The sequence below is a fragment of the Telmatherina bonti genome, assembly GCF_933228915.1.
Source record: "Telmatherina bonti genome assembly, chromosome: 3".
In the NCBI taxonomy this organism is placed as follows: domain Eukaryota; kingdom Metazoa; phylum Chordata; class Actinopteri; order Atheriniformes; family Telmatherinidae; genus Telmatherina; species Telmatherina bonti.
This window is the reverse complement of record NC_136621.1, coordinates 10,842,496-10,865,493: the sequence shown is the minus strand read 5'-3', so window position 1 is coordinate 10,865,493 and position 22,998 is coordinate 10,842,496.

Below are 22,998 nucleotides of genomic sequence, written 5' to 3'. Positions count from 1 at the left end.
TTGGTCTTTTTAAAATGGGATTCTATGTGGATTCACGCTGTTTTGGACCTAGCCCCCTAGAGGATAAAGGGGGAACTGCAGTTTTATGCACTTCGGCATAGGCTTCACTTTTAACCGCTGGAGGTTCTGTCCATCTTTCATATACGGTCTATGGTTTCACCAAACAGTGATATTGTTCTGTTTGCACCTTGCACATTGCAAGGTGCAACACACACACACCATTGTTTTTCTATTTTTAATTTTGAGACATTTAGAAAGAAACATACCTTTATTTCTTTTCCAAATGGCTGTTAAATAGGTTGCTTGCCTCACATTGAAAGCAGTCTGTAAGGTTTTAATGAACATACATATTTTTTTTTCACTAAAACGTCCAACCTTATCTGATATAAAAATTTAAAAAAGCAACATCAAGAAAAAATACATTTTCACCCAGAGAGAGAAATAAAATAAAAACTATTAAGTCTTAAGACGCAAGATGAAACTCTACTCTACCATCAATATTGTCTATAGGGCTAGACCATCACACATCTGAGCCAGTCTGACCATTTGGTCCTGTTTTTAAATATGCCCACCTCAGGAAAACTGCAAATAAATATTAAAACCTGGCCTGATGATGCCTCCCAGCAGATGCAGGAATGTTTATGTTGGCCCAAACAGGACATTTTGGGACAGATCCAGCGATGTACACAGAGAGTGTTTAGTGCTAGATACAATACTTCATAGATAGTGTGACGGTGGACATATGCATCCAGGTCTGATCCAGGTCCTGGATCAGGGATGGGCAACTGCGGTCGTCCAGGTCTGCAGTCCTGCAAGTGTAAGAAGTTCCCCTGCTGCAACACATCTGACTCAAATCAATGGGTAATCAACTGATTGGCTGCCAGCTAAAGCATGGAGCCCCAATGTTTTCAGCATTTTGGCTCAACTTTCAGGACTGCAGAATATTGTAGATGTGGTGGGCTGATATAGCTGGGTGTGTGTCTTAGGGGTGTGGACACTTAAGGAGTACATTTTGGGGATTTTATGACAAGCGCACCAAACGTGACAAATCAGAAAGCACAAGCAAGAGAGAGTGAGGTGAGGCATATTCTGAGGACCACCAGACTGAGGTAGGCAGGCTCTCCGACCCGATGGCGTCTCTGGACAGCATGGACCAGCTGGCTGGAATGTTCAGCAGGATCTTCAACCAGTCCTTGTCCCAGTCTACAGTCCTACCCCTGCCTGAAATCCTCCACCACAATCCTGCTGGCCAAGAAACCCAACATCACCAGTGTCGATGGCTACCAGACTGTTGCCAGTTCACCTCAGCAGGTGGTGAAGTGCTTGGAAAAAGTGATATGGGGTCATATCCCATCATTCCTCCTACCAACCTTTGACCCACACTAGTTTGCTCACAGGGCTAACAGATCGATGGAAGATGCTGTAGCAGCAGCCCTCCATGCTGTACCAGTTGGAGCAGCATGGAAGCTATGTGTGGCTGATTTTTGTTGTCTACAGTTCCGCATTTTACGCCATCCTTCCCCACAGACAGATCGACAAACTGGTAGTTCTGGGTCTCCCACATGCTATCTGCAAGTGGATCAGAAACTTCCTGTCCGGTCACAGAGTGTGAGAGTGGACCCACACACATCCACAGCCCTCAGCATCAGCTCCCCACAGGGCTGTGTGCAGAGCCTCCTGCTCTGTATCCTTTACATTGACGACTGCATCCCACCCACTACAGTACCACCATCACCACTACAGTACCACCATCGTTGACACCACTTTGGTGTCATTTGCAGATGACACCAAAGTTGTGGGACTTAACTTGAACGGAGATCAGAACCCCTACTGGAACAAATTGGAGCAATCGAGTGTGTGGTCCTAAAACAAAAAATCTGCTGCTCAACGCCTTCAAAAATCTGCGTCAATACTGATTCAGAAGAACAAAAAGGTCTATAACGCCATAAACACTGGCAGGTAGTGTGTGTAGAACTGTTGAAAAAGGGCCAGCAGAGAAAATCTTCCTGAGGGTATCCAGGAAGAACAAGATTTCACAGGGATTGGTGTCCGTCTATCGGTGCTCCACTAAGGGTATCTGAGGATGCAGTCACTTTAGTCCACTACAGTCCGTGACTGTTTCCCCAACATTATTCCAGACCAAGGCTGCATTAACGTTGCTCTTCTCAAACAAATCAGACCTTTTAAAAATGTGTTTCACTCTCCACTAGAGGCATAAATTAAATGGATATGCATTAGGTTGTAGTGGGCTGATTGACCAAATTCGCCCATTTTCTCCCATCCAGAGCTGTCCATTATCCCAGATGCACAAATTTTGGTTGTGTTTACCCATGATGTGGGTAAAGATGAAAAAGAAGGCAACAACCATTCAAAGCTTCTTTGAATCAATCCTAAACGGATGACACAACTTGAAATGAAATAATTGAAATAATAAATTTAGCTTTCACTTGGCTAAACAGTATAATGAGGTCTGCAGGATGAGATCATTTGTGATGTCAAATGCGTCAATTCTCCAGATTATATGAAAAGTCTGGATTATATAAACTATATGGGTTAAATCCCAAATTTACCTGTATATTTTTTGCTACATCTCATTTACTGCAGCCTATTAAATTCCTAAGCATACTCGCTGTCATCCATTGCATTATGGTTTGAGGCAGAGAGAAACACTTTCTACCTCCCATATAAATTTCGCACATCTTTCAGGTCACAAGAGTGAGACACAGCAATAACAAATGTACGCTTGTGGGTTTCTGCTTGTTTTATACAGGTTTTTATTTTGTTATTTTTTCATGCTGCTTTTATTTTTAAGATTTATTTCAATTTCATTTATGATGTGTTGATTGGATTGCACTTTTAAATCCTGTACTTGTTGCAATGAGCATAAAGATATTCCATTCTATTCTAGTCTACTCAACAATCACAAACATAATTGCACTCATTTACACATTCAAATGTGGATCCTATTTAAATATGTCAAAATATTTCAACCCTTAACTTTATTTATCTTTTAGTTTACACACTTTCATGATTTAGATTTTTTTATTTTTTTTTAACATTACACTGATAAACAGTAGATACTGCGTAGCTGCAGTGACTCTTAATACTCCACATCTAATGTTAAAAAAAAAAAAAAAAAAAAGAAAGTTTTAGCTTGGATTTACTGGACATTATCTGAAGTGAACAAAGACAAATATAAAGTACAAGAAAATGTGTTGAACCATCACTTTCAGACACTTTATCTCTAAAAGCAGACCCTGTTAATGATGGCTGTGTCGGTGGGCCTGCAGGCAGCCCATGGAGTGAGTACAAGCAGTCAGTTAGAGCACATAGTACGAGTTTGTGTTTACAAATGTGTGTCTATCTGGTTTTGCAGGTGTTCTTGTGCATGTATGTTACACCTATTTTTGATCCTGTCATCCCTTTCCAAAACCACCCACAAGCCTCCCCGAAGGGTAGCCGGTTAAACACACAGTGAGCAGCGTGTTCACACAGTACTGGGTGCACAGATACGCTAAAATACTTTCTCCAAAAGAGCAAACAGTTTATTCTTCTCAGATCCCAAATCCCTTCATCTCAGCATGCGTACATGTGTGATGCGTACTGTATGACAGTAGTTTACACGCAACCACCAGCCTTCTCCCACTGCGTTCACTGTTTTTGTTTGAAAAAAAAAAAGACTGAACAAAGTTTATATCCCAACAGAGTTGAAGTTAAAGGATATTTCTCTCATTTTGTCCATCTCTTCCTGTTGTTAACTCTTTCGCCGACATTCAGCCTGGGTTGCACTTGCAGGTGTTCTGTGATTTTTGTTTCTCGTGTAGAACAAAGACTGTTAGAAAAACCTCCCCTGTAAAGTAAACAAACACTATTTCATAAACCCTTAAAGGGCAAACAACACAGGTATTTATGCATTTATACAACCCTAATATCAATGCAGTCGGGAGATTGTGTAAAACATAAAAAAGACATAAAACAATTTCCTATTTTGTTTTAACCGATTTTCAAATGAAAACACTCCCAAACAACTTGTTTTATGTTCAAACTTATAAACTTAGTTGTTTTTTTGTTTTTTTTTTACAAATACTCAGTCATCTTGCCTAAAACACATTTAAAAAAAGCTGGCACAAGGGCGGCAAAAGGGGGAAGGGGGGAAAAACGGGGGAAGCTGGGACTTATTAAAACACCTCTGGAACATTCCACGAGTGAAGAGCTTAACTGGAAACAGATACATGTCATTGAAAAGGAACATTCCTGAAAGACTCAGTCGTTCACAAGCAAAGATGGGGAGAGATTCATCATTAACTGTGTGACTAAAACAGTCCAACAGTTATCAAAAGATTCAGAGAATCTGGAGAAATCTCTGCATGTCAGGCCAAAAACCAGCACTGAATGCCTCTGACCTTTGATCCCTCACGGGGTTCTGTTTTAACATGCATCAACATATCAACATCATCCAGTGACATTTTAGCCTCCCGTGGGTCCGGGCTAATCTCAAATGGGCTCATGCAAAGTGGAAAAGGGACAAATCCACAGTTCAAATTGCTTTTGAAAACCATGGCGACCATGTCCTCTGAGTTAAGGAGGAAAAGGATTAGCCAAATTACTATCAATGCCCAGTTCAAAAGCCAGCATCTGTGATAGTATGCAGGTGGATTGGCACACATGGCATAGGTAACTTGCACATCTGTACATTAATCCTAAAAGGCTCATTCAGGTCTTTTTCATTTCAGCAAGACAATGCCACATTCTGCATGTATTACAACACCATGACTTCATAGTAAAAGTACAGGTTAGAGTGGTCTGCCTACAATCCAGACCTGTTTCCCACTAAACATTTGTGATGCAATTGAAGATAGAAATATGACAATGAAGACCTCAGACTGTTGGGCAACTAAAGTTGTTCATGAACAAGAATGGGAAAGAATTCAACCAACAAAGCTTCAACAATTAGTCTCCTCAGTGTCCCAAACACTTACTGAGATTTAAAGAAAAGGTCATGCAACACAGTGGTAAACATGCTCCTATATATATATATATATATATATATATATATATATATATATATATATATATATATATATATATATATATATATATATATATATATAAGCTAAAAGAAAGTCTTTGAAGATAGAAGGAAAAACAACATGGAGCAGCTTCTCTTTGTGCTGAGTTGACTTACCATCTGTTCCAGGTGGGTTTTCAAACCTGTTTAACAGAGCCAAAGGTGCAAGGCAAACACATAGATGTTCAGAGCAAAAACAACCAAGAAAGCAACAAACCTTCCAGCACTGAAGAAGCACAAACTGAAAGGTGAAGTCCTCTCTGCTGTCTGACAAGAAAGGAAACAAGGATAAAGGCGGATAAATGTCAGGAGGCCGGGAGAAGCAAGTAACACATAGAAAGAGGAAATTACTGTTGAACAGATTAGACACAATGATCTAGATACAAACAAACACAAAATACCCAGTAGAATAAGGTTGCAAAGTGAACACTGAATAGGAGAAACTCCACTAGAAAATATGGAACTCACGCTTACTTGGTACAGTCAAAGCCTCGCAGACCCCATTGGAGCCCCTTGGAGACCTCCTTGAGGGTCAGGGACTGCAGGTTGGGAACCACTGCTTAGGGTGATGCACCTTTCCAGTCACTGAGCAGAAAGCCACTTCTACAGAAAGAATTCTTGACCAGGATACCTGCTGTGGCAAACCATGATGGAGTGAGAGGGTACATATTAGATGAATATGGGATAACAGCAGGACTGACCACTTTGATCACATCTATAACAAACAGGGAAGTTGGCTCACACAATGCAACACTGAGAATGAAACATTTAACACAACACAAATCAAACAAACATCACATTTGCCAGATCGGTATTGTGACAGAGATTGGAGGTTTGGCGGCCCAGATACGGCAGTACATATGTGAAGGATTCACCCATCTCTTTCCACAGTGTTTCCGACTGTGAACGTATCCAAAGGCTGAGTTCTTTACCCGATGAGAGAAAGGATGCTGACTTGCTTCTTGTTTGGAAAAAAAGAAGGTGGATATAAACTGCAAGCAGTTAGAAGCTGCTGGATAGGTGGTAGGTTTTTCTTAGCAGCTATCTCACAGGCATGTTTATGAAAACACATCCAGAGTGAAGGTCAACGTGGCAGTAAGTGTTAGTTCCAGACACCCCTTAGAAAATCACGCCTTGGCCCCCTTGTTCTCAAGAGGCAGTGCTCTAATGGCAGTTGTTACCTTGAGGCAAGCTGGTTATTCAGTTATACAGAAGAGATGAACAATTTAGGACCAGACTGCCCCTGCTGGGTCCATATTTGTAAGGTCTTGAACCTGAAGACAAATCACCTGAGTGAGGCAGGTAGACTACAGCAGGGTGGTTTGTTCACTTAAGCAGATGAAGTAACGCTCAACTCACAGTTCAGCATGCAGGTTAAAAAATGCTTCTTTGCAGTAACATGGCCATGATTACACCATATATAACGATAAAGTACATCACAGGACACAGTAACCAGGGTTCTCTTTCAGCAATTTATTGTCAGTCACCACAACTTTTTAACAACCAACAAAGTTGTACTATGTTAATTTATCTGTAATCACCTGAACTTGTGGCATCTATCATGTGTGATAACATAGAAAACACAGCGACAGTACAGCAGTGAGTTCTGGACATTTACAGAAAAAAATACAAACAAAAACATTAATCCAAAGTCCTAACAACAGGCAGCAATGTTAGATACATACATTTACATACATTCACATTTCTTATACATTTGCAGCAGACGCTGGACATCGCACAATTAGCAGTTGTTGCTATTCATTGTAGGACAGGGCAGTCTCCTAACCCTCAACACATAGAGGCTTCCTGTGTTATTCAACATCTCAGTAAAATGCAGGCAGGAAATGCCATAAACGTAACTTCAGTTGCCTGTTCTAAGAGGCTTTATGTATATTTACTTTTTCATCTGAAAAAAAGTTCTCCTACTATATCAGAAAATGGTTTCTCACTCGGCAGGTTTAGGCAAGACAAGCATCCTCCATGCACCTCTACCTACGCCCAACATAAAACAGGAATAAAGGCCAAGACCACATTCAAACTGGCATTGTTTAGTGTGCTTTAAATGACCCATGGTTCACTTCCACAGATAGTACAGTTAACTTTGGCAGTATCAACATGAATTCACAATCTGGTGCAGACTCAAGGAGTCAACTTGGACCTCATGAAAACTGGGGGTCTATCTCCACGTACACCCTGATGTGTCTGTAAAGTGACCTGAGATTACATTGTTGTGGCACTATACAAAATAAAGCTAAATGAAATGAAAATGAACTAAACTGAACTGAACTAAACTGAATTGAACTGAATTGAATTGAATTGAATTGAATTGAATTGAATTGAATTGAATTGAATTGAATTGAATTGATGCAGTTTACTTGCAGAGTGAAAGTAAATGGCCCATCCAGGAAAACAACGACAGGGAGTGATGTAGAATGTGTCGAGGAGTAAAAACTGCAGAAGTCGCTGCTTCTCTTGCTGATCGTAACGGACAGATTCTGGTGATAACCACATTTATTTTGAAGGCCACAAACCTGATGAAATAGAAATCCCAAAACAGCATCAATTTATTGTTGCTTCATGTTACAATGAAGGAGCATTTTTCAGTTGTGTCCAGTTAATAGGCCTGATTTTCTTCTTGGTCAATGGTCATTTGGTGGAATATTGTCCACAGTGAACAGTTATTTAACAAGCCTGACATTGTTTATCTTAAGTAAAGTAACATGTGAAACTAACCAAATTAAGAAAGGTGCAACATTTTGCCCAGTTTAGCCTGAGCAAACAAGCTGAGTCTTCTAAACTCTCCTGGTGGGATATGATCTATCAATTCATGATCCCTTTACATATGTAAACACGCATGTTCATTTTAAGCATGACTGCGTCCATACTTGCATGTGTCCTATACGTTTCGGAAAGTTGTTTGCCAATACATCCACCTAAAGGCAGTGAAGAGTTCAGAGTTAAGCTCCGAGTTCCATTGTTAGTTTCAGGCATTAGCAAATATGGCGATGGGGGACAATCGGAATAATGTAAGTCCTTAGAGAGAGAGAGACAGGCTTAAAAAGAGGCAGGGCGGTGGACTGTGCTGCAGCCATTAAGCTTCTTCTTCTTTGTACTTTTTGCTGGTTGCAGGATCAACACTGCCCCTGTGGTTTCCAGTGGTACTTCTACATTTGCTGTGTCAGGGTCAGCGACCGCAAGATGCAACGACAGGCCACATTCACTACATAAAATATGAAGGGGAATGACACATTTTGACCTTTGCAAAATGCCTTTTTACACTTAAAATGTTTATGTTTTTGTTTTTTTTAATGGAGCAAGTCCTCCTTTACTGTCACCACATCTGTCTGCAGTCTGTCCGGCAGAGAGGAGGTGGTATCCACAATGTGTTCCTGCAGCCATGTCTTAATGAAACACATCATACTATTCCTGACAGTCCTGCTGGGTCCTTTTCAGCTCCTCAAGCTTAAACCTTGATCATCCATGAGTGTGAAATGTGACATGCAGAGACTGAAACTAATTTAGTTAATTTTTATATACACAGAAAAACAGTCACTAAATTGAAGTTTTGTCCTGAGATTTGATGCCCTGCTTTACCATCATGATTTGATTTTGCTTGTTCATATTGCTTCAAGCTTCCTTCATTTACGTTAGTTTTGGTGTTATTCCCAAAAATTCCCACCGTTCCAATAAGAATTAAAACCGCAAGCGGTGATATAGGCCCTCGCACCATGGCGCCGCTCGGCATAATGCCACCGCCTCCCCTGCCAACATCCTTCCCATGCCTCTCTCAACCTAAAGTGCAGCCAGACTGCACTTCAGGCCATTTAGGCCTTATGAACGGTCACTTCCTGTCACCAAGGGGCGGGGCTAACTTATCATCTAATTATTGACATGCACAAATGTGAAGAATATGACTGGCATCATCTGTAGTGAATTTGGTGCCGGTTGGTTGATCTTTTGTATATAGTTGTGTCTTCTGTTTGTGGATCATAGACTTTTCTCTGTGGGATTTGTGGTGTGTTTATACACTGTTAGATCTGTATTTTTTACAGTCATAAATTGTAATAAACTTTTATCTTGTTCCTGTATGATCACATCCTACTGCAGTTATTTAGATGACTTGAATGTATTGAATAAATGGGGAAAAGCATTTAAATTTCTTTATTTTAAAAACGCTTCAAAGTGTACAAAGTAGCTCAAATTACTTAATTAGTAACACAAAGTTATAAGTAAGAAACAATACAATCAACGAACATGTAAACAATAGATTCCACAGAAATGCTATTAAATTGTGGTTTACTAGGAAAAAAAAAAAAGAATCAAACACCAAAAACAAAACCAATGTTGTGTCTGTGCAGATCAGGAAACTGCTCTTCAGTAGCCACACAGCAACTGGGAATCAAGCCTTGTTTCCTTCTGAGGAGCTGGGATGTGAGTCTTCTTAGGTCCTTCACATTTATGTCATCAAGACGTCTCTGCAAAATTATACAAAAGATTGGTTAGATAAATAGAGCCACATTTTACTAACTGATGGAAAACAAAGTGAAAAGTGAAAGATCAGATTTTTTAGTGAAGGTCTGTGTCTACCAACTTTGTTCAGAGACTAAGTTAATATATTACTGTAATATCTAAAACTAATGTCTGGATGCCAAAGCAACAAGTAACATATGGAAGACAGAGCAGTAGGTAACAAGCTCAAATATAAAATTACATTTATGTTACAACAACAAATAATACATAAAACAGTTACCATTGACGAGGCTGAAGTTAGCTTCCGATCCGCAGCTTATGGCTGCAATATGTGTAAAGGGCAATTACACTGAATTTTTTGGAAACACCACCACATTAGACCAGGTACTGACAAAAAACTGGTATAGTATGTGGAATATTTTAGCCCACATTTGAAGAGTCTAAGTGTTTTAGTTTTTTGTCAGGACCTGATGTAATGTGGTCCAGATGCCAAAAAAGTCATGAAATGACCCTTATTTGCATTTTCACAAATAGAATAAAGATTTCACAAATCAGACACTATGTTTTATTGAATCTGCATAGTATGTGGAATATTTTAACCCAGGTTTTAAGAGTCCAAGTGTTGTAGTTTTTTGTCAGGACCTGGTCTAATGTGGTGTTTCCGAAAAATTCAGTGGAATTGCCCTTTACACATATTGCGAATCGGAAGCTAACTTCAGCCTCGTTTACCATTGTTGGTTATTGGAATACTGTGGAATTCCTGTAATAAATGTTTTTTTTATCAGTAATATCTTGAGACAAAACAGTGAACATGAAACTGCATTTTACCTGTACTACAGCTAGCCAGTCACATCTCTGGAAGCTGCAGCTCGTCTTCCTCAGACTGACCCGCTTGTCCTCGGACCGTCCACCAGCCCTGCCTCGGCCTTCCTGGCAACCTTAACATGTCATATTCATCACTGAAAACAAGTGTGTACACGGATCATCGCTGTAACAACATTCAAACATGTAAATTCTGCATTATGTCAGTGTCTGACTGCCTGTGTTAGGCTGATTCAGTCTAACATCAGCTGAATATATGCAGAAATATTAATAAAGTTAGAATTAGCCTAACAACTATAGCTAGCTTAGCACGTAGCTTAGCCTCTTCTTAGTACCACCGTTTATTCCATATGCGATATTGTCATTTTTACGTACTACTTTGCAAAAAAAACACCATAAGAGAGTATCATTTTCAGCATGACGAAGAGCCTGTTGTGTTAACAGTTACTTACCGGTTCATGTGGAGCTGAAATACTGGATGTCATCACACAGTTTGTAAATAAACTTTGAGTCTTGTGGACGGTGACGGTTCCGCTGTATTTAGAGGATGGGAGGGGTGAGGAGCAAGTTTAGCTCACTACTTCCGCCCTGTGGTGGTTTGTAGAGGTAGCAGTTGTGTGGTTTTGCTCACTACATGGTGTTTGCCACCTAGTGTTGGAAAGAATCGCTTTGAAATCTTACATACTCTGGCTTCAATAAATTGAAAAAAATAATCTAAAAGTGGATCAAATATGCCACAGTGTTTAATTAAATTGAAAAAAAAATCCCACCAGTTTTCCATAAATGGATGTTACATTATTTTTACTTTATTCAAAACAAGAATTAGCTGCTCATTCTCAGAACCAAAGCCTCAGATTTTTTCTTTTTCATGTAATCCCCCACAGTACAGACAAAGAGCAACAGGGAGGAATAATACATAAATGCTTCAAGTTTAGTTTTAATTCATTATGCTTATTAACATGCCTGTGACATTTGTTAAAAACTGTTAACATCATTTACATAAATATAGTTTTCAGTAACTTATTGTTGTAAGTATTAGCCGCACTGGATGTTTTAATCAATGCATCAAAAGAGCTGATCCAATACCACTCTATCCAAGAATCCGAACAAATGTCTATAAATCAAAGAGCAATCAGTCTGCTTCTAAACAAGAAAACACATATGAAACTGATTCACGTAATTAATAATTCCTTCAGATGGACCTGCATGTTCATCTGTACATACATGTCTATAAATATGGTTGGTTGTTTTTTGTGAGAGTTATGTCAGTTTTCCTTTTCATTGGATCACATCTGCTTCGCTGCCCCGCCACTCCTAAACGATATCCCCTATTAAAAGAAATAACACAACTTTTAATCAGATATGCAGCTTGAGCATCCTGACTCATTTGGGTTACAGTTGGAGAAAATTCTTAGGAGGACCTTCTCAAAATGCATGGCAAAGAAAATGACAGAAATGACCCCAAAAATGGCACCTTTTTCAACATGGCCGACTTCCTGTTTGATTTAGCCCATATGTCCAAGAGACTTTTTTGAAGGTACTGGGAGGGTCTACAAGTATGCTGAATTTTATCCATGTCAGTCAATGTAGTGGGCGGGGCTGATTGATTGAAATATTGTAGGGGGCGCTATGGAGCCATTTACTATATTTTCCACTATATTGTAATTTTATTTTATTAAGGACATAACTGTCATGACTCATGGCAAGTATGGTGAAGATGAAAGGTTCCATGGCTTTGTTACAGGTACTTCCTGGTTCACGATATCAGACACTTGTTGTTGCCAAGGGGTGGGGCTAATTCATAGTCCCATTATTGCATTGTATATTTTGTTCATCATGGGACTGCCATCAAATGTGTCGATTCCTGTGCTGATATGTTGTTTTATGTGGGAGTTTTATCAATAAGTCTTTGTTAATGAGACATAAAACTTTGAAGGCCCGCCCCTCCTAAACTAAATCTTCTATTAGAAGAAATAGCACAACTTTAAATCACACATGCCTCCTGAGCATCCTGTGCAAGTTGGGTGTCAGTTGGACAATATCCCTAGGAGGAGTTGTTTAAAATGCATGGCAAAGAAATGACCCCAAAAATGGCACCTTTTTCAAAATGGCCGACTTCCTGTTGAATTTAGCCCATATGTCCAAGAGACTTTTTTGAAGGTACTGGCAGGTTCTCCAACTGTGCTGAATTTTATCCATGTCGATCAATGTAGTGGGCGGGGCTGATTGATTGAAATATTGTAGGGGGCGCTATGGAGACATGCTCCATTTATTCCATAATGTTTCAATGGGGCTTAGTTCAGGGCCTTACTGTCATCAGTCATGGCAAGTTTGGTGGCGGTCCAAGGTTCCATGGCTTGGTCACAGGTACTTCCTGTTTCATGGCGTTGGACCGCCATTCGCCATGTCCCGTTTAGCGTAGCGACTTGAGGTTTTTATTGTGGCATCATGAAAGGGTTTGACATGTTTTGGAGGAGTCTCAAGTGTTTGGGATCATTTGCTTAGAAGCATGACCCTCAAACGTGGAAAAAACCACTTCCTGTTATAGGTGGGCGGGGCTTAGGTCTACACCAGCAATGGTCACATTAATCTGTTCAGGACTGATCCCTTATTAATCCCTATAAGTTTTAGGGTGATCAGATCAAAATTGAGAATTTTATAGTGATTTATGATGTCACGCCGCCGCATGGAACTTCGCCATGGCGTCACGGGCACGCCGTGCAGCGTAGAGCAACGTCCTTTATCAGATCTCTTCACCAACATGTTTTGTGATGCCTGAGTGAATTTGGGCCATGTGGTGTCCACCAAGCCAGAGTTATGGGTGTGTGAGCAAAAAACAACACTTTTGACCTCCAGGGGGCGTGGCTATTTCATAATCAAAATATTGACATATAGAACTCTGTAGGAGGGGACTGCCATCATATCTAGCAAATTTGGTGCAGAAATGTTGCTTTATGTGGGAGTTATATCCGTTTAATTTTTCCTGGCGAGACATCAAACTTTGAGGCCCCGCCCCTCGTAAACTAAGTCTCCTATTAGAAGAAATAACACAACATTTAATCACACATGCCTCCTGAACATCCTGAGCAATTTGTGGCTCAGTGGGATAAAAGCTCTAGGACGAGTTCGTTAAAATGCGAGGTGCTAAAACGCCAAAATATTGACTTTGACCTAAAATGGCCGCCTTCCTGTCGACATTTCACCATGACATTAAGAGGATTTTTTGTTCGTCCTGTCATGTAGATCATGTGTATGAATTTTCATAAAGATTAACGACATGCAGTGGCGGGGCACCTAAAATAGGTGGCGCTCTCGTTCAGTTTCGCCCAAACATTCTGGAGCACCTCAAAATATCAAATTTTGCGTATTCCCTTGGGGGGGTACGCAAAATTTGGTGAGTTTTCGAGCACGTTCAGGCCTCCAAAAAAGCACGCGAAGTGTCCGAATAAAAATAATAAACACTGCAAATACAATAGGCCTTCGCACCGCCAAGGTGCTCGGGCCTAATAAAGAGTAAAAAGCAGATCTGAACAATTTACTGATTCTTTGTGAATGTTAATGTCAAGACTTCTGAATGGTCATGCAGTCTACATTGTAAGGAATGAATCCCCTGTCTGTCCACGGAGTCTGTGGTGGCATCATTCAGCAGACAGTAAAAGGACTATGATGCACCTCGGGTACGTCTAATTTTAGCTCTTTATGTGTCTGTATTGGGATAAATATTCAAGGACTACACTGAAACAAAACTACTTTAACTAAGATCATCCCAGTCCCACACACACACACACACACACACACACACACACACACACACACACACAATTACATTTATGTTATTATTTTATTCATGCAAGGATGTAATTGTAATGAATTAAAATCCCACTGCTCATTGTTTTTATCAGACGTTAAGCTCAAACTTATCATTATAATTTACTGATTATTTTCTCAGTTGACTGATTCATGATCCAGGAAAATAATTTCGGAGCCCAGAGACACCCCGTCACAGCGACTCATGCAAACATCAAACTGAATTAAATTTATCAAAGAAATAACAGCGAGTTCATCCATTTTAAAATGTGTCACATGGGGCAAAGATGGTTCCCTGTGAAGCTAAATAAAACCAACCATTTCACTTCTACTTTAATATAAGATTTCATTCAAACCAATTGCATCACATTTCTAGAGTTCCATGCATTCCTTATGACAAAGTAACTAAATCGTAAACATAAATTAAGTAAAATATTCTCATCTGGAATGTAGCAGAATGAAAGGAATCGTGCATTTCTTTTTACGTGTGCAGTAATGAAATGGAAGTAGTTTAATTAGTTTATGCAGTTACAGCAGTCAGCTTCAGTCTCTTCTCCAGAAATCACCATGAGATTATTTTTTGTAGCTTAATTGGTTCAAAGCCAGAGTTTCATGCTGTGCTTTAACCACCACCTGTCACTTCTCTGTGTGCATGTGACTGCTAATTGATAAGAAAATCCAAAGAGGGAAACAGCATGCAGGCAAAAACGTGCAAAAAACCAAACAAACCAGACCAGTGAGTTGGAGATGTAGCTTCCAACATACATGCTGTTTTTGTCATGGGAAAGATGTTGGAGAAATGTCTCGCTAAATGTGCTTTTTTTTTTTTTTTCTTGATTCTTTTCTAGAAACTGGGCATCAAGAGTCATTTAGTCTTTCTTTCACATTTATCCGAACTTAAAGATTTCCCCATTTATTTTTATTTTGTATATACTTGATGTAAGATGCAAGAATGATCCCATAATCCTTTTCTTTTTAATATCATGCATTACTTATGTGATGGACTGGTGACGTGTCCAGGGCGTACCCTGGCTTTTGCTGATGTTTGCTGGGATAGACTCCAGCTTGTGACCCTGAACTGGACTCAGCATAGAAAAAGAATGAATGAATGAATGAATGCTTTAGTTATCATGGGACATATTTCCTTTTTTTCCGGCTTATACTTCTGTTTATCCATAGCCTCCTGTCCATTTTCACATATTTCTCCAACCTCCCCCTCCTTTCGGTCCCCTCTGACTCACCTGTCTGCTCCACCATAATTCCTGTCACCACTGCCACAGTAGCTGCATGGATCAGGGGGACAGCAGCTGTCACTTGTAATTGAAAAGAGAGTTACACCTTGTGTCTGCGTGAGTGTGTATGTGCGTGTGTGTGTGAACGTTTGTGAAAGCACCACCAAGCAAATCTTCTCTGATTTTAACGCCACTTTCCCCTTCCCCCGTTTTCCTCCCCTGCACTCTCCGGCTACCCGTTCTTCTTTCATCCCTCCATCCCACAATTGGTTATAGATACAGCTTCTGACTTCTCACCTTGCCTCCTACCTTCTTCTATTACTGATTTAAGTCCAGCATGTTGCTCTTCCTCCCCCACGTCCCTCATTTGACCACATTTCCTTCCCTTCATCCAGGTCTTACTCTCCTGCTCGACTCCTCTGTTTTTATCCCCTTCATTTGTGTTTTATTGTAGATTTACATTTCATACACTGTCTCCACTTGTGTCCTGTCCTCTACCCCTCGGACCTCATCTCCCTCCTTCCTTCTCTCCTCCTTCGGTATCTCCTTTCCTAGCTGCTGTGATATGATAACCCCCCTGTCATGGATTCCCAGTCTCTGTCATCTGGTATGACAGATAGCACCTTTAGCCTTGGGCTGGGGACCCTCTGACAGATGGACTAAGCTCACCAGCTATAACCAATCCCTGCTGTCAAAACACTCACACATACACACACAAAGGTGGCATATATCGGTGTCGTATATATATCACCTTTACCGTTGCTCACCCTCCCATCCTCAAGTTGCCCCCACAGTACCAATTTGGGTGATTTAATTGGCGGATTTAGTGTCCCGATCAAGGTGAAAAGCTGTCTGAGAAACAAATTAAAGGCCTGTCAGAAGAGAGTGAAGAAGTGGAAGTGGAGGAGGAGGAGGTGGAGGAGGTGGAAAGGGGCAGAGTTTGATAATGAAAATCACTTCTTTCTTCTTTGAGATCTGAGAAACAACCATAAAGAGGAAGACGGTGGGGGAGATGGAGTGCTGGAGGACGAAAGGAGAAATAAAGTTAAATAAAAAATTAAAAGTGGAATACAGTCAACAAAAAGGGAAAAAAAAAAGACAGCGATGGAAAAAAAGAATATCAGATGTTTGTCATTTTCCTCCCGCTGTCTCCCACTTTGCATTTATTTATCTGTGGTTGTGGAATAAAATCAGACAGTAGCCTGTCTGACAAGGAGACGACTAGATGAGGGACAGAGCTCAACACAAACAGGATCACACGTCAAAACTCAGGGATTTGTTGTTCTGAAAAAACAACTTGTCAATTTCTTTAAAGTCAAGGTATTGACTTGCACAGACGCTGTGAGGGCGCTTTCACCTCATTTCAAGAGGCAGCGGCCTCTCAGCATCTATCAATACAAATAACACAGTCGGGGCTCTCAGACGTGTGTCCTCAGCGTGTTCTGAGACAAAAATACACCTGATTCTTTCACACTTTCAAAACAGGAAGTCATGTGCGGTTCAGTTTTCAGTGCAGCGAGTGAAACTCGGAGTTGGGCTCACACTGCTGATAAGGTGATCCTGTCAGAATTCATCACTGCGCTAAGGCGAAGTGACAGCTGAGTGGCAGCTGACTCTCACTGGTGACACCGGCGCACAGCTCTTTGTGTTCAGGAAGATAAAGTCACAAAAGTTAAAAGCTGAATTTTATTTATTTATTTTGAAAAATTTAGACTAGAATACAGCGGATCATGTCCAAAATTTTTACTCTTTTCTTCACGTTGCAGGGACACCTGCCACAGCGCTGCTGCAGTTACTGTACTGGAAATAAGAAACATATGGGCTGTAGCCACTGGTGGCTTGTCCAGGGTGTACCCCGCCTCTCACCCAATGATTGCTGGCTTGGCTGGATGGACCTATTGCCACACTTACATCCCCCTCCTCATCATTCTCAAACAATGCTGAGGTTATTTAAGGGAGTACCAAACTTCCAATGGTTGTTTATTGAATTGATTTTTTAATACCCATCTTTTTGTCTCATACCAATATGTGGAGTTTACTTATCTGCTGGTACCAAGTGATCCTGATGCTTGTGTTGGTTTAGTAAGCAGTCTATTACATTTGTAATGTAAATAACATGGTGTAGGTTAAACTACAAAAGAGGAATTAACACATGCGAACAATGACTCCCACTGAAGGTTTTAAATTATTAAGTAAATAATTTCAATCATTTCCATTAGAAAAAAAACAGCAACTTCAAATTGGACTTAATGCATATATTCAGGATGGGTAGGGGTTCGTCATAAAGGACAATCAATTCTAAAACTTTGGCTGTTTTTGCAGTAATTTCCTGGCTTTCTTTTAAGGATTCTTTATGCTTTTTAAACTACTTGATGGTGTTTGTTGATGCTGCGGTTCGTCGTGTTTTTCTTTTAAAGCAACAAAAAGCTTTCGCTTTTTAATGTGAAACCCAGATGCTGTATTTGGCAGCATTCATTGAACTTTTTAAGCCTTGCATATTATGCATGTCGCTGTTGTAAGTGTGTGTGTGTGTGTGTGTGTGTGTGTGTGTGTGTGTGTGAAGTATGCTACATTTTAGTGGAGGGATCACTAACTGGCCTGCAGGTTTGAAATATTTCACTGCTGCTACTGGTTTAGTCAAAATCACACTTGATCCAAATGACAGTTCTGCACAAGTCTTTTAGTGACCCATTAGACTCAGGTGTTCTACAGCAGGTAAACATGTAAAACCTGAGCCACAGTTTGTGATCCCTGCATTTGTGCATCAGGAAATCTTAATGATTTTATCATAGACTTGAAATAACTTTGTGAAATGAGTAGAAATTTTAAACATTTAGAATAAAAAAAAACCCTCAGCATTTCAATTAATTTCAATCCAACAGTTGCAGGCTCAATAGAGATTCCTTAAATTTCTAAACCATCACAGCCGTATCTAATAAACAGACCCAGTAATACCATAACTTCAGTGGGACTAAAAAGACCCCGATCTTTGTAAAATGAATCGCTGAATGTCTCAACTTTGTTCACTGTTTTGTTTAGCAAACTCCGGGAAGCTCAGTCACAGTAGCAAGAGTCTAATGTTTACACCATTGTGGCTCGAAGCTCATCTCTAACGTGTCGTTTAGATTGATTGCACGTGTGCGGACAAGTCTGTGTTTGTGTGACGTTAAGTCAGTGTTACATCTGGGGAAATGACAGCACAGGATTCAAACAGCAGACATCAGATCGAGAGATAATAAAATAAATAAAAAACTGATTGCCCATGAGTCTCGATTTGCAGAGTTTCTGAAGTCAAGCCTCGAGTCTAATTATTTTGCATCCATATTTTTTCATAGAATAGATAAAAACAAAACAAAAAGAATGCATTTTCTGGAAAACACCGCTGTACATTGATCAAAATAAAATTTCGTGTGTGAAACAATTTGGAGCGGTTTGTTAATTCATGCATCAGAACATTAAGAATACACATAAAGCAATTCCTAAAAATGTCTTCTAATCTGAATGTAAACGCTTGTTAGTTTCTATTCATCCATTTTCTATTCCCACATTATATAGTTCAGGGTTGAATGCTTATTACATGACTTTTTACTTTATCAGAGACTATCAGAGACTGCCGTTTAAAAGAGGAGGCACTGAAAGGTATGACGCTTGCTGATCCCTCTTTTTTGTCCTCTTGCTGGAAGTTTTTCCTTCCTTGGAAAAAGTGAGTTTTCCTCTCTGCGATCACCCTCTGTCTGGTACATGAGCAGGATTCAGTCAAAGAAAAGATTCAAGACACTGTTGGTTTCATTACCATGGCAATGATTTGTTCTCTACTGGCTTATATGAACACATATACAGAGGGTCATGTAATGGATTTGTTTTAATTGGAACATAATTGGATTGCACTGATTGGATTTAATCAGTCTGCATCCGTAAGCGTGTCTTGAGACCGATGTTGTGTGTTGGTGCTAAACAAATAAAGCTGAATTGAATTGAATGCAATATGCTGACTGTTTTTCTGGATGGAGAAGTGAAAGAAAAGAGCCTCAGAATTCATCAGTGATGAAACCACAAGTCAAGCTGAACTTTTTCCAATTTCTGCCAAGAAGAGCCGTAAAATATCCAATAATTCCGCCTTATAGTTGTAGGAGGAGCAGGATGAGGAGACTCAAGACATCTGATCAAGACTTGCTCTTCAGTTTAGTGAAATATTAGTTTATATACTTTACATATGCATATATAATTTAAGTTTCCTATTAAATCCAGGATGTCTGGTTTGTATTTGTTTCCTTTTTTGTATTGAACAGAAAACTGTTCAAAAACATCATTAAGATCCACTTTTTGCTGCATTATCACGTTCGTGTACTGTATGTGCTGTAAACCTGCCACAAGTATACAAGGATATATTGTCAACAAATTTCTTTACAAAGACGAGTTTTACTTTAACTTGGAAACATAGTTTTTTTTACGTCCCATTCATCTGGCTGACAGTGCTGCTAGTCAATAAAACGTTGCCATGGATCTGTTTCCATCCAGTGGTGTCATTCATTTGCATAAGTCCTTGCTTTCTGCCTAAGTCCTCCTCATCTGATTATTTTCATTTGCTCTTTCCTTATTCCTGTTTTTAATTTCAGCAGGATCTATTTATTTCACTCCAAATGTGTCTGCTTGTGCTGCTTATCTGCTTTCTCTGCGTTTCATTCATTCAGCGTGTTTCTTCCGAGCTATGTCCCAAAGACAAGCAGCTGTTTATCAAATACCCACCCGAAACAAGAGAATTAATCTGAGTGCTTATCCTTCTTACCGAAGCAGAGAAAGCAGCGGAGAAGAGAGGGAAAACAGGAGGGTTGGGGTTACGGAGGTAAAGAAGCGAAACATCCCCCAGCTTTTAATTCTGTGAATTGGATTAGATCCGAACTCTGTGGGAGGCGGCAGACGTGCTTGTGCCCATGAAGGCGTTTGTACGTGTGTGAGAGTGTGTGTGGACAGAATATAGCTGCATCATGTCAGAACAGCTGCTGTTTAATATCAACAAGCCATTCTGAGTTTCACCTCTCCCCTTATATCCTCTTCCTCTCTTCATCCCTCATCGAGTGTTTGGCCTGCTTTCAAACGGCTGCAGGACCCAATGAAATTAGACTGAGTGCAGTGTAATGAAGAGCTCGCCAGCGAGAGTTATGATATTGAAAGTCTCACTCAAACACACCCGTACATCCTCACGCACTAGCCACACACACACACACTTATCCGCAGTCTCCGCACTCGCTCTCCGGCACGACTGATGAAAGTTTTGGGAAGAGGACAGAGGACTTTTTTTTTTTTAACTTTTAAAGAAAGGCTACGCTCCTAAATACTCGCTCCATTAAACTGATTGAGAAAATCCAGGTGAAAACCCAGATCTCGTATTGATTTCCCCACTTAGATTCCCATCAAATTCAAATTTCTAGTTCAATGAAAGTCAAAGCTGATGAAGATAAACAGCTGGAAGCAAGTTTATGATGAAAGCCGAGGAGCAAAAATCACCACAAAGAAAGTAGACACGAGAGCTGCGTGATACAGGTCTGACATCCAGGACCTGGTGGTACCACGAAACTGCAGTAGTTCTAAGAATGAGGGGCATGGACTGGGAAAAGCAAGGAAGGCTGACACACAAGGGGGAGGTGGAAGTAATAAGATTCAAAGCAGCAGGCTAGAAAAGGGCACAAAGTGCTCAATGAGGGAGAAATTCAGAAATTGAAGATGAGAAGCAGGCTTAGAGGGAGATAAATGGAGAGGACAGTGAAGCAAGGAAACAGAGACACAGAAGGAAATTTTAGGTAGATGGAGAAGACTGGGAGGGAGAGCAGAGGCGAGAGACGTGGCTAAGATGGATCTGGAGCAGAGCACTAAAAGCCAGAGGTTGGCTTAAAGGTTAGAGGAACAAAGACGAGTGAAAGCATAAAAGAGAGGTGCAAAAGATGACAGGAGAAGGTGGAGGAGAGTGAGGGCATGGAAGCCGAACGAGAGACAAAAAGGGAATGAGAGAATGATGGATGGACAGAAGGTGGCGGAATGGAGAGGTGGGCTTATAGCTTTGATGGATGCAGCTGCAACCTGCGCGTCCAATAAGCTTCCCTGGGTCGTCTTCAGAGCCTGGTGTGCTTCCAGTACAGGTGAAGATAGTTTACACTTTAATGTGTTTAAATGAGCAGAGGTTTCTCGTTTTTCCTCACAGCTTAAAAAGTCTTACATTTGTGCATGTGTGTGTGCCAGAATATATTGTGTCACCATCTCACATCATGTTGGGACACTTGTCAGAAGCTGCACTGTTCTGTATTTCCCACACAGAAACAGGTGTGTTCATCTCATTCTCATCTTAACTTATTTCTTCTTTTTTCCGCAGGTCTTCCTGATTAAGTACAGTTGTACCTGTTGTTCTGTCTTTCCTGTCCTCTCCACCCGAGGCAGATGGCTGCCCTCCTTGAGCCGGGTTCTGCCGGAGGTTTTCTTCCTGTTAAAGGGGAGTTTTTTCCTTCCCACTGTCGCAGCGTGCAGCTCAGGACGGGGGATTGGATCGAAGTCATGACTGAATCAGTTGGTTTCTATTATAGGATATGTATGAATTGGCTGGAAATGATGTGTATGTTGGTTCGTGTATGTAAAGTGCCCTGTGACAACATTGTTGTGAAGTGGCGCTATACAAATAAAGTTGAATTGAATTGAATTGAATCATTCATGTGACACACACAAGCAGAGAGTGTTATATTTACTTACCAGTTATTCATTGCAGTATTACTGGGCGCCACTGTGGGGTTTGGTATCTTGTACAAAGATGACAGACATGGTCTTGGAAAGCGGGAAATCCAGTGTGGACAGCAAGATCAGTGGAATGAGGAACATAGTTATGACATTATGTCAACAGTGATCAGTTTTCCAGAAACATTCATAAACTAACAGATTATCTTAGTGAGTTCGTAACTACAGCTGCTGGAGTGTAAAATAGTCAACTGTAAAGTCTGGCCAGGAAGTTGCTTAATGTTGTTTCTCAGCCTCGGGATCCAGCTGGGCAACGACCGCACCAGGAATGTGCATAATGAATGTCACTGTAGCATCAAAGCAAGTGAAAAACATTTCCTAAGGTTAGATGGTGCTGCTTTGTGAGCCATTAAAAGTCTCCATTTACATGTTGAAGGGGTTTAAGAGGGGAGATACAGATGATTGTATAGCAGGACATGCAGATTTGCCATCAGTCATACGTTGAATGTTGTTTCCTTTTCGGCTTCTTCCTTTGAAGGGGTCGCCACAGTGCTCAGCGGCACATGTTTTACGTTGTATGTCTTTCCTGATGGATTTATCAAGGTTTGGGACCAACCCTCAGAGAACAATCCTCCTCAGGGTTTCAGCAGCGTAGGGGAACAGGACGTGAATCACTGACCACCCAGTAGCAAGAAAAGCAGCCCAACTACCTGAACCACCCCCATCCTTATGATAATGTGATGAATCTGCATGTTAAAAAGTTGTTTGGTCATCATGTGTAGCAGCGTGGGGAGATGCGATGGGGGGCCATATCAGAAGAATATTTCATTTATCAATGCAGGTGAATTAATGTAATTTCTTTTCTCTTTTCCCACAAATGAT